The sequence below is a fragment of the Callospermophilus lateralis genome, chromosome 4, assembly GCF_048772815.1.
Source record: "Callospermophilus lateralis isolate mCalLat2 chromosome 4, mCalLat2.hap1, whole genome shotgun sequence".
Classification (NCBI taxonomy): domain Eukaryota; kingdom Metazoa; phylum Chordata; class Mammalia; order Rodentia; family Sciuridae; genus Callospermophilus; species Callospermophilus lateralis.
In genome coordinates, this window is record NC_135308.1 from 63,440,341 (window position 1) to 63,449,115 (window position 8,775).

Genomic DNA, 8,775 nt, shown 5'->3' on the forward strand with positions numbered 1-8,775 from the left:
AATTTGGGTTTGGCTTGTTCCCTCATGATTTGATTCAGGTTACACACTTCTAACACTTCTCTATATGATGTTATGTCTTTCTCTGTGCATCACTTCAGGAGCCACCTAGTTTCAATTCGTCTTACAATTGGTGATGATTAACGTTTTTGTACATATGAATTTATTTATTCTTTAGTATAAAATTCAACCATGCTAATTGTACAAATTAATGGGTTCCACTGTGACATGTCCATACGTGACTATATCATGCTTTGATTGAATTCACCCTCCCTACTACTCTGACTTACTCTCCCTCTCACTCCCCACCAGTCCCCAGGACCCTTCTATTTTTTTAATTTCCACGTATGAGAGAAAACATACAATATTTATCTTTCTGTGTCTGGCTAATTTTACTTAACATAATAATATCCATTTTCCTGCAAATGACATGATTTCATTCTTCTTTATGGTTGAATAAAACTCCATTGTGCATATATACAATACTTTTTTTTTTATTGGTTATTCAAAACATTACAAAGATTTCAGAATCACATCGGTTACACATCCACATTTTTACATAATACCATAATAGTAACTGTTGTATTCTGCTACCTTTCCTATCCTCTACTATCCCCCCTCCCCTCCCCTCCCATCTTCTCTCTCTACCCCATCTACTGTAATTAATTTCTCTCCTTATTTTTTTCCCATTCCCCTCACAAACTCTTATATGTAGTTTTGTATAACAATGAGGGTCTCCTTCCATTTCCAAGCAATTTCCCTTTTCTCTCCCTTTCCCTCCCACTTCATGACTCTGCTTAATGTTAATCTTTTCCTCCTGCTCTTCCTCCCTGCTCTGTTCTTGGTTGCTCTCATTATATCAAAGAAGACATTTGGCATTTGTTTTTTAGGGATTGGCTAGCTTCACTTAGCATAATCTGCTCTAGTGCCATCCATTTCCCTGCAAATTCCATGATTTTGTCATTTCTTAGTGCTGCGTAGTACTCCATTGTGTATAAATGCCACATTTTTTTTATCCATTCATCTATTGAGGGGCATCGGGGTTGGTTCCACAGTCTAGCTATTGTGAATTGTGCTGCTATGAACATCGATGTGGCAGTATCCCTGTAGTACGCTCTTTTGAGGTCTTCAGGGAATAGTCCGAGAAGGGCAATAGCTGGGTCAAATGGTGGTTCCATTCCCAGCTTTCCCAGGAATCTCCATACTGCTTTCCATATTGGCCTCACCATTTTGCAGTCCCACCAGCAATGTATAAGAGTACCCTTTTCCCCACATCCTCGCCAGCACTTGTTATTGTTCGACTTCATAATGGCTGCCAATCTTACTGGAGTGAGATGGTATCTTAGGGTGGTTTTGATTTGCATTTCTCTGACTGCTAGAGATGGTGAGCATTTTTTCATGTACTTGTTGATTGATTGTATGTCCTCCTCTGAGAAGTGTCTGTTCAGGTCTTTGGCCCATTTGTTGATTGGGTTATTTGTTTTCTTATTGTTTAATTTTTTGAGTTCTTTGTATACTCTGGATATTAGGGCTCTATCTGAAGTGTGAGGAGTAAAAATTTGTTCCCATGATGTAGGCTCCCTATTTACCTCTCTTATTGTTTCTCTTGCTGAGAAAAAACTTTTTAGTTTAAGTAAGTCCCATTTGTTGATTCTTGTTTTTAACTCTTGTGCTATGGGTGTCCTATTAAGGAATTTGGAGCCCGACCCCACAATATGTAGATCAGAGCCAACCTTTTCATCTATCAGACGCATAGTCTCTGATTTGATATCAAGGTCCTTGATCCATTTTGAGTTAACTTTTGTGCATGGCGAGAGGAGGGGATTCAGTTTCATTTTATTGCATATGGATTTCCAGTTTTCCCAGCACCATTTGTTGAAGATGCTATCCTTCCTCCATTGCATGCTTTTAGCCCCTTTATCGAATATAAGATAGTTGTAATTTTGTGGATTGGTTTCTGTGTCCTCTATTCTATACCATTGGTCCACCCGCCTGTTTTGGTACCAGTACCATGCTGTTTTTGTTACTATTGCTTTGTAGTACAGTTTGAAATCTGGTATCGATACACCTCCTGATTCACACTTCCTGCTTAGAATTGCTTTTGCTATTCTGGGTCTTTTATTTTTCCATATGAATTTCATGATTGCTTTATCTATTTCTACAAGAAATGCCGTTGGGATTTTGATTGGCATTGCATTGAACCTATAGAGAACTTTTGGTAATATTGCCATTTTGATGATGTTAGTTCTGCCTATCCATGAACAGGGTATATTTTTCCATCTTCTAAGATCTTCTTCTATTTCTCTCTTTAGGGTTCTGTAGTTTTCATTGTATAAATCTTTCACCTCTTTTGTTAGGTTGATTCCCAAGTATTTTATTTTTTTTGAGGATATTGTGAATGGGGTAGATGTCCTCATTTCCAGTTCAGAAGATTTGTCGCTGATATACAGGAATGCCTTTGATTTATACGTGTTGATTTTATATCCTGCCACTTTGCTGAATTCATTTATTAGCTCTAATAGTTTCTTTGTAGACCCTTTTGTGTCTTCTAGGTATAGGATCATATCATCCGCAAATAGTGATAATTTAAGTTCTTCTTTTCCAGATCAATATCAAGGGAGGAAATAGAAGAAGCCATCAAAAGACTACCAACCAAGAAAAGCCCAGGACCGGATGGATATACAGCAGAGTTTTACAAAACATTTAAAGAGGAACTAATACCAATACTCCATAATCTATTTCAGGAGATAGAAAAAGAGGGAGAACTCCCAAATTCATTCTATGAGGCCAATATCACCCTGATTCCCAAACCAGAGAAGGACACCTCAAAGAAAGAAAACTACAGACCAATATCCCTAATGAATTTAGATGCAAAAATCCTCAATAAAATTCTGGCAAATCGTATACAAAAACATATCAAAAAGATTGTGCACCATGATCAAGTAGGATTCATCCCTGGGATGCAAGGCTGGTTCAATATACGGAAATCAATAAACGTTATTCACCACATCAATAGACTTAAAGATAAGAACCATATGATCATCTCGGTGGACGCAGAAAAAGCATTCGACAAAGTACAGCATCCCTTTATGTTCAAAACATTAGAAAAACTAGGGATAACAGGAACTTACCTCAAAATTATAAAAGCTATATATGCTAAGCCTCAGGCTAGCATCATTCTAAATGGAAAAAAACTGAAGGCATTCCCTCTAAAATCTGGAACAAGACAGGGATGCCCTCTCTCACCACTTCTATTCAATATAGTTCTCGAAACACTGGCCAGAGCAATTAGACAGACGAAAGAAATTAAAGGCATACAATACTTTTTTGTATCTAGTTTTATTCATCTGTTGATGGGTCTTGGCTATTGTGACTAATACCATAACAAACATAGGTATGCAGGTATTTCTTTTGTTTACTTACTTATTTTCCTTCAGGTATATACCCAGGAGTGATATAGCTGGATTGTGTAGTAGATCTATTTTTAATTTTTTGAGGAAACTCCATTGTTTTTCACAGTGTATGTACTAATAGACATTCACACCAACAGCGTGTGAGTGTTCATTTTTATCCACATCCTCTCTAGTATTATTTCATTTATTTGTTTGTTTGATACTGACTGGGTCAAGATGACATCTCAGCGAACTTTTGATTTGTATTTCCCTGTTGAATAAAGACGTTAAGCATTTTTCATATTTTTACTGGCCATTTGGACTTCTTAGAGGAGTATTTGTTCAGATCATTAGACCATTTATTGATTGGATTGCTTGTTCTTTTGAGTTCTTTATATATTGTGGATGTTAATCCTCTATCAGATGAATAGCTGGCATAGATTTTCTCTCATCCTGTAGATTGTCTCTTCACTTTAAAGTGTTTCCCCTATATTTCTCTCTAGCCATTTCAAAGTTTCAGGTCTTTCATGTATTTTTACTTGATTATTGTACAGGATGAGAGATAGTGATCTACTTTCAATCTTCTACATGTGGATTTCCAGTTTTTCCAGCACCATTTGTTGAAGAGACTGTTTTTTCCCTAATGAATGTTTTGAATACCTTTGTAGAAAATCAGATGACTGTAGATGCATGGGTTTATTTCTGGGTCTTCCATACTATTCCATTGGTCTATATGTCTGTTTTTATGTCAGTATCATTCTGTATTATTTATTATGGCTCTGTAGTATCTTTTGAAATTAGGTATTGTGATGCTTCCCTTGTTACTCTTTTTGAGTAATTGCTCAGAATTGCCCTATTTGGGATCTTTTGTGCTTCCATATGAATCTTAGGATTGTTTTTTCTACTTCTGTGAAGAATGTCATTGGTATATTGATGGGGATTACATTGAATCTGGACATTGAACAATATTAATTCTCCCAATCCATGAAAATGGGTGATCTTTCTATTTCCTAGTGTCTTCTTCAATTTCTTTCTTCAGTGTTTTGTAATATTCATTTTGGGAGGCCTTCCTCCTCTTGGGTTAAATTTATTCCTAGACATTTGGGGGCAGGGATGTATGAATGGGATTGTTTTCAGATTTCTTTCTCTGTGGGTTTATTATTGGTGTATAGAAAAATCTACTGGTTTTCATGTATTGATTTTGTATCCTGCTACTTTAATCAGTTCTAAGGAGGTTTTTTTAAGAGAGAGAGAGAGAGAGAGAGAGAGAGAGAGAGAGAGAATTTTTTAATATTTATTTATTAGTTTTCGGCAGACGCAACATCTTTGTTTGTATGTGGTGCTGAGGATCCAACCCAGGACGCACACATGCCAGGCGAGCGCGCTACCGCTTGAGCCACATCCCCAGCCCTCTAAGGAGTTTTTTTGTAAAGTCTTTAGGGTTTCCTAAGTATTATTCAATCAGGGATAATGTGACTTTCTTCTTTTTTATTTGCATCCTTTTCTATTTCCTGATGGCACTGGCTAAAATTTCAAGTACTATGTTAAATAAGAGTGATGAGAATGGATGCCCTTGCCCCATTCCTGATATCAAAGAAATACTTTTAGTTTTTCCCCAGTCAGTATGATGTTGGGTAGAATTTGTCATATACAGCCTTTATTAGATTGACATAAGATTTTTCTATATCTAGTTTTTTCAGGGTTTTTGTCATGAAGGATGTTGTGTTGAACTTCATCAAAGTATTTTTCTGCTTCTATTGAGATAATTACGTGATTTTTACCCTTGATTCTATATATGTGCTCTATTTTGTTTATTGATTTGAATATATGGAACCATCCTTCTATTCCTGGAATGAAACCAACTTAACCATGGTGTATTATCTCTTAAACATGCTATCTAATTTGATTTGCAAATATTTATTGGAGATGTGTGTGTGTGTGTGTGTGTGTGTGTGTGTTGCTGGGGATTGAACCCAGGGCCTTGTGCACATAAAGCAAATGCTTTACCAACTGAGCAATATTCCCAGCCCTTTATTAAGGATTTTTGCATGTATGTCATCAAGGATATCTGTCTATACTTTTCTTTTTACTGTTATTGTCTGTGTCCTTAACTGGTTTTGGTATCAGGGTAATGCCAGATTGATAGAATGAGTTTCGAAAGGGTTCTTTCCCTTTTTGTTTCATGAAATAGTTTAAGGAGCATTGGTATTAGTTCTTTTAAAAGCTGATAAACTTCAGTGGTAGAGGTGGTCTAGTATGAGTAATTTTTTTTCTTTCTTATCCTTATTGATGCAGTGGTTATACAAATCTACACATGTAATAAAATGTTGTAGAGATACACACACATTATATCACTGTTGTTTTCTTGGTTTTAATGTTACATAAAATGGAATCACTGGAGGAAATGGGTTAAGGGTTCTCCCAATCTCGTTGCTATTTTTGCAACATCTTATGGATCTATAATTATTTCACAACAAAAGAATTTTTCTTTTTTTAAAAAAAGTTGTGGGTACTGCTGGGCATGGTGGTGCATGCCTATAATCCCAGTGGCTCAGGAAGCTGAGACAGGAGGATTGTGAGTTCAAAGCCAGCCTCAGCAATAGCGAGATGCTAAGCAACTCAGTAAGACCCTGTCTCTAAATAAAATATAAAATAGGGCTGGGGATGTGGCTCAGTGGTTGAGTACCCCTGAGTTCAATCCCTGGTACCCCCATACTAAAAAGAAAGCTATGGGTACTTTTATTAGGTTGTGTTAAATGTATTAAGTAACTCAGAATAACATGTATGCTTCATTGAGACATACTATCTAAAAATAAGAAATGTCTTTAAATGTACTTCTCTACTTTTGTGTCTGAGTTTTTCTCCTAAGGTATTCTAATATTTCCTAAGTTGTTATTTCTAAGTATTTAACTTTTTTTCCTATTGTTAATGCTTTGGGTCTCATTAAATTTCTGAGGCTAGCTTTGAACTTGTGATCCTCCTGCCTCAGCCTCCTGAGTTGCTGGGATTACAGGCATGGACCTCTACATCCAACTTCTACTATTCTCTTCTACTAACTTGTTATTGTCTTTATAAAATCACAAAATTTTGTCTGAGTCTTATCATTGATTTCATAGAATTTTCCAGATAGTGTGTCACATCACCTACAAGGAGAAAAGACAGAGATTTTCATCTTCATTTTTAATTATTCTTCTTCTGCTGGCTTTTCCTTATTTGATTGCATTACCTAATACTATAAGTACAATTTAAATGATAGTTGAGATTCAAGACCATCCATAATTCCTGGTCTTACTGCAATGTCCCTAATGTTTTCCTGACTGGCATAATGACTTTTAGATGGAATTTCTAATATTGAACCATGGTTGAATTCCTGTAATAAATCTCTCTTGATCAGACTGTCATTTTTCAATGTGGTATGGATTCTACTAACTAATATTTTACTAATTATTTTTGCACTGACATTTATAAGTAAGACTATTTTATGTATTTTTATTCCCCCTCCCCACTGAAAGATAATGGAACCTGCTTAGAGAGACTATGTTCTGACCATAAGCCTAAAAAGCAGTCTTACAGTTTAGACTTTAGTTCCTAATTTCCAAGCATCGTGTATACAAGTTTCCATAAGGGATATGTACTGCATATTCATGAAAAAAAAATGGATAAGTGAGGTCTCACCTTTACCCTTGAAAAGTCTGTTGCATAAGAAAATAATAGTTGAAACACTACAAAATTTAATTAGTTCATATTAATATCCTCACTCACCCTCTCACTCTCATCATTCTTAAAATAACCAACAAAAATTTGCCAACAGAGCTTTCAAAGCTAGCTATGACACTATCCCCCCACCACCACCAATGTGGAGAGTTTGGGCTCACAAAATGGAAAAGGAGAACATTTCAATCCCTTTGGTAGATGTGTACTATAGTAGGAAAGGTAATTCCACTGGCATCAATTCAGATTTGCTGATAGAACCAGCAAATTTAGAGAAAATAAACATATTGTCTTTCCCCTTAGTAGATTAACATTGGAACCTAGCTGATTTCTGTCAAAAACAAAAACAAATCTGGAGGTTTGTCCCTATTGTTGAGATTTAGGAATGCAAATACTAGAGTGATAAAAAATATATGAATGCCCATACTCCCAAACTAGAGATAAGCAAGAAATATATCTGATAAATTAAAGTGGGAAGTGAAAGAAGATTTCACTGGAGTATTGTGTTAACTATGAATTCTACTGATTCCAGGAATAAAATATAAAAATATTTTTTAAAATCTTGGTAAATATGACTTTAGGGCATCCCTAAGAGAGCTAGCACTGGGTTTTAAGAGTCTGAATTATCTAATTGGTTAGCTCAGTGAGCTAAACAAGTAGCCTACCAAGGGTGTTACACAATTCTTTATCATTTATCTAGTATCTGCCAACCCTGCTTTGCTGTTTAAGAAGCCTCAAGCCAATCCCATACTAGGGAAAGACTGATACAGCTGCCAATCTAGGGAATGGCAGAGTGTCACCCACCTCCTTGCCCACTTTCTTACTAGGCACCCTTATGTCCCATTCTTAAACTCAGTGCTTTGATACGTCTATCTTCTAAACAGGGCCTAAAAGCTAAGCAGTGCTATAGGCACTTAAAAAGTGTTTGGTAGGTTTTTTTTGTTTTGTTTTGTTTTTGTTTGTTTTGGGTTTTTTTTTTTTTTGCCTCTAGGATAAAGTTCAGATTTCTTTTTTTTATTGGTTGTTCAAAACATTACAAAGCTCTTGACATATCATATTTCATACATTAGATTCAAGTGGATTATGAACTCCCATTTTTACCCCAAATACAGATTGCAGAATCACATCAGTTACACATCCACATTTTTACATAATGCCCTATTAGTAACTGTTGTATTCTGCTACCTTTCCTATCCTCTACTATCCTCCCTCCCCTCCCCTCCCCTCCCATCTTCTCTCTCTACCCCATCTACTGTAATTCATTTCCCTCCTTGTTTATTTTCCCCTTCCCCTCACAACCTCTTATATGTAATTTTGTATAACATTGAGGGTCTCCCTCCATTTCCATGCAATTTCCCTTTTCTCTCCCTTTCCCTCCAACCTCATGTCTGTTTAATGTTAATCTTTTTGTTTGGTAGGTTTTAAGGCAGGAATATATACATAATATCTAACCACCCCTCCAACCCTGTAAGAATCTCAAAATGATTGAGGGTTGAGTAGGCCTAGAGGCTGGACAGGGACTCAACAAAACAAGGAAAATGGAAGAAGAGATATGTGGCAAGGGACATACATCTAAATTCCTTACATATAATCCCCCAAACTTTCTTGCAGCCCCACCCAATTACACATACCTTTAGCATCAATTTTGTGACTTTATCATTCATTTTTATTTTAA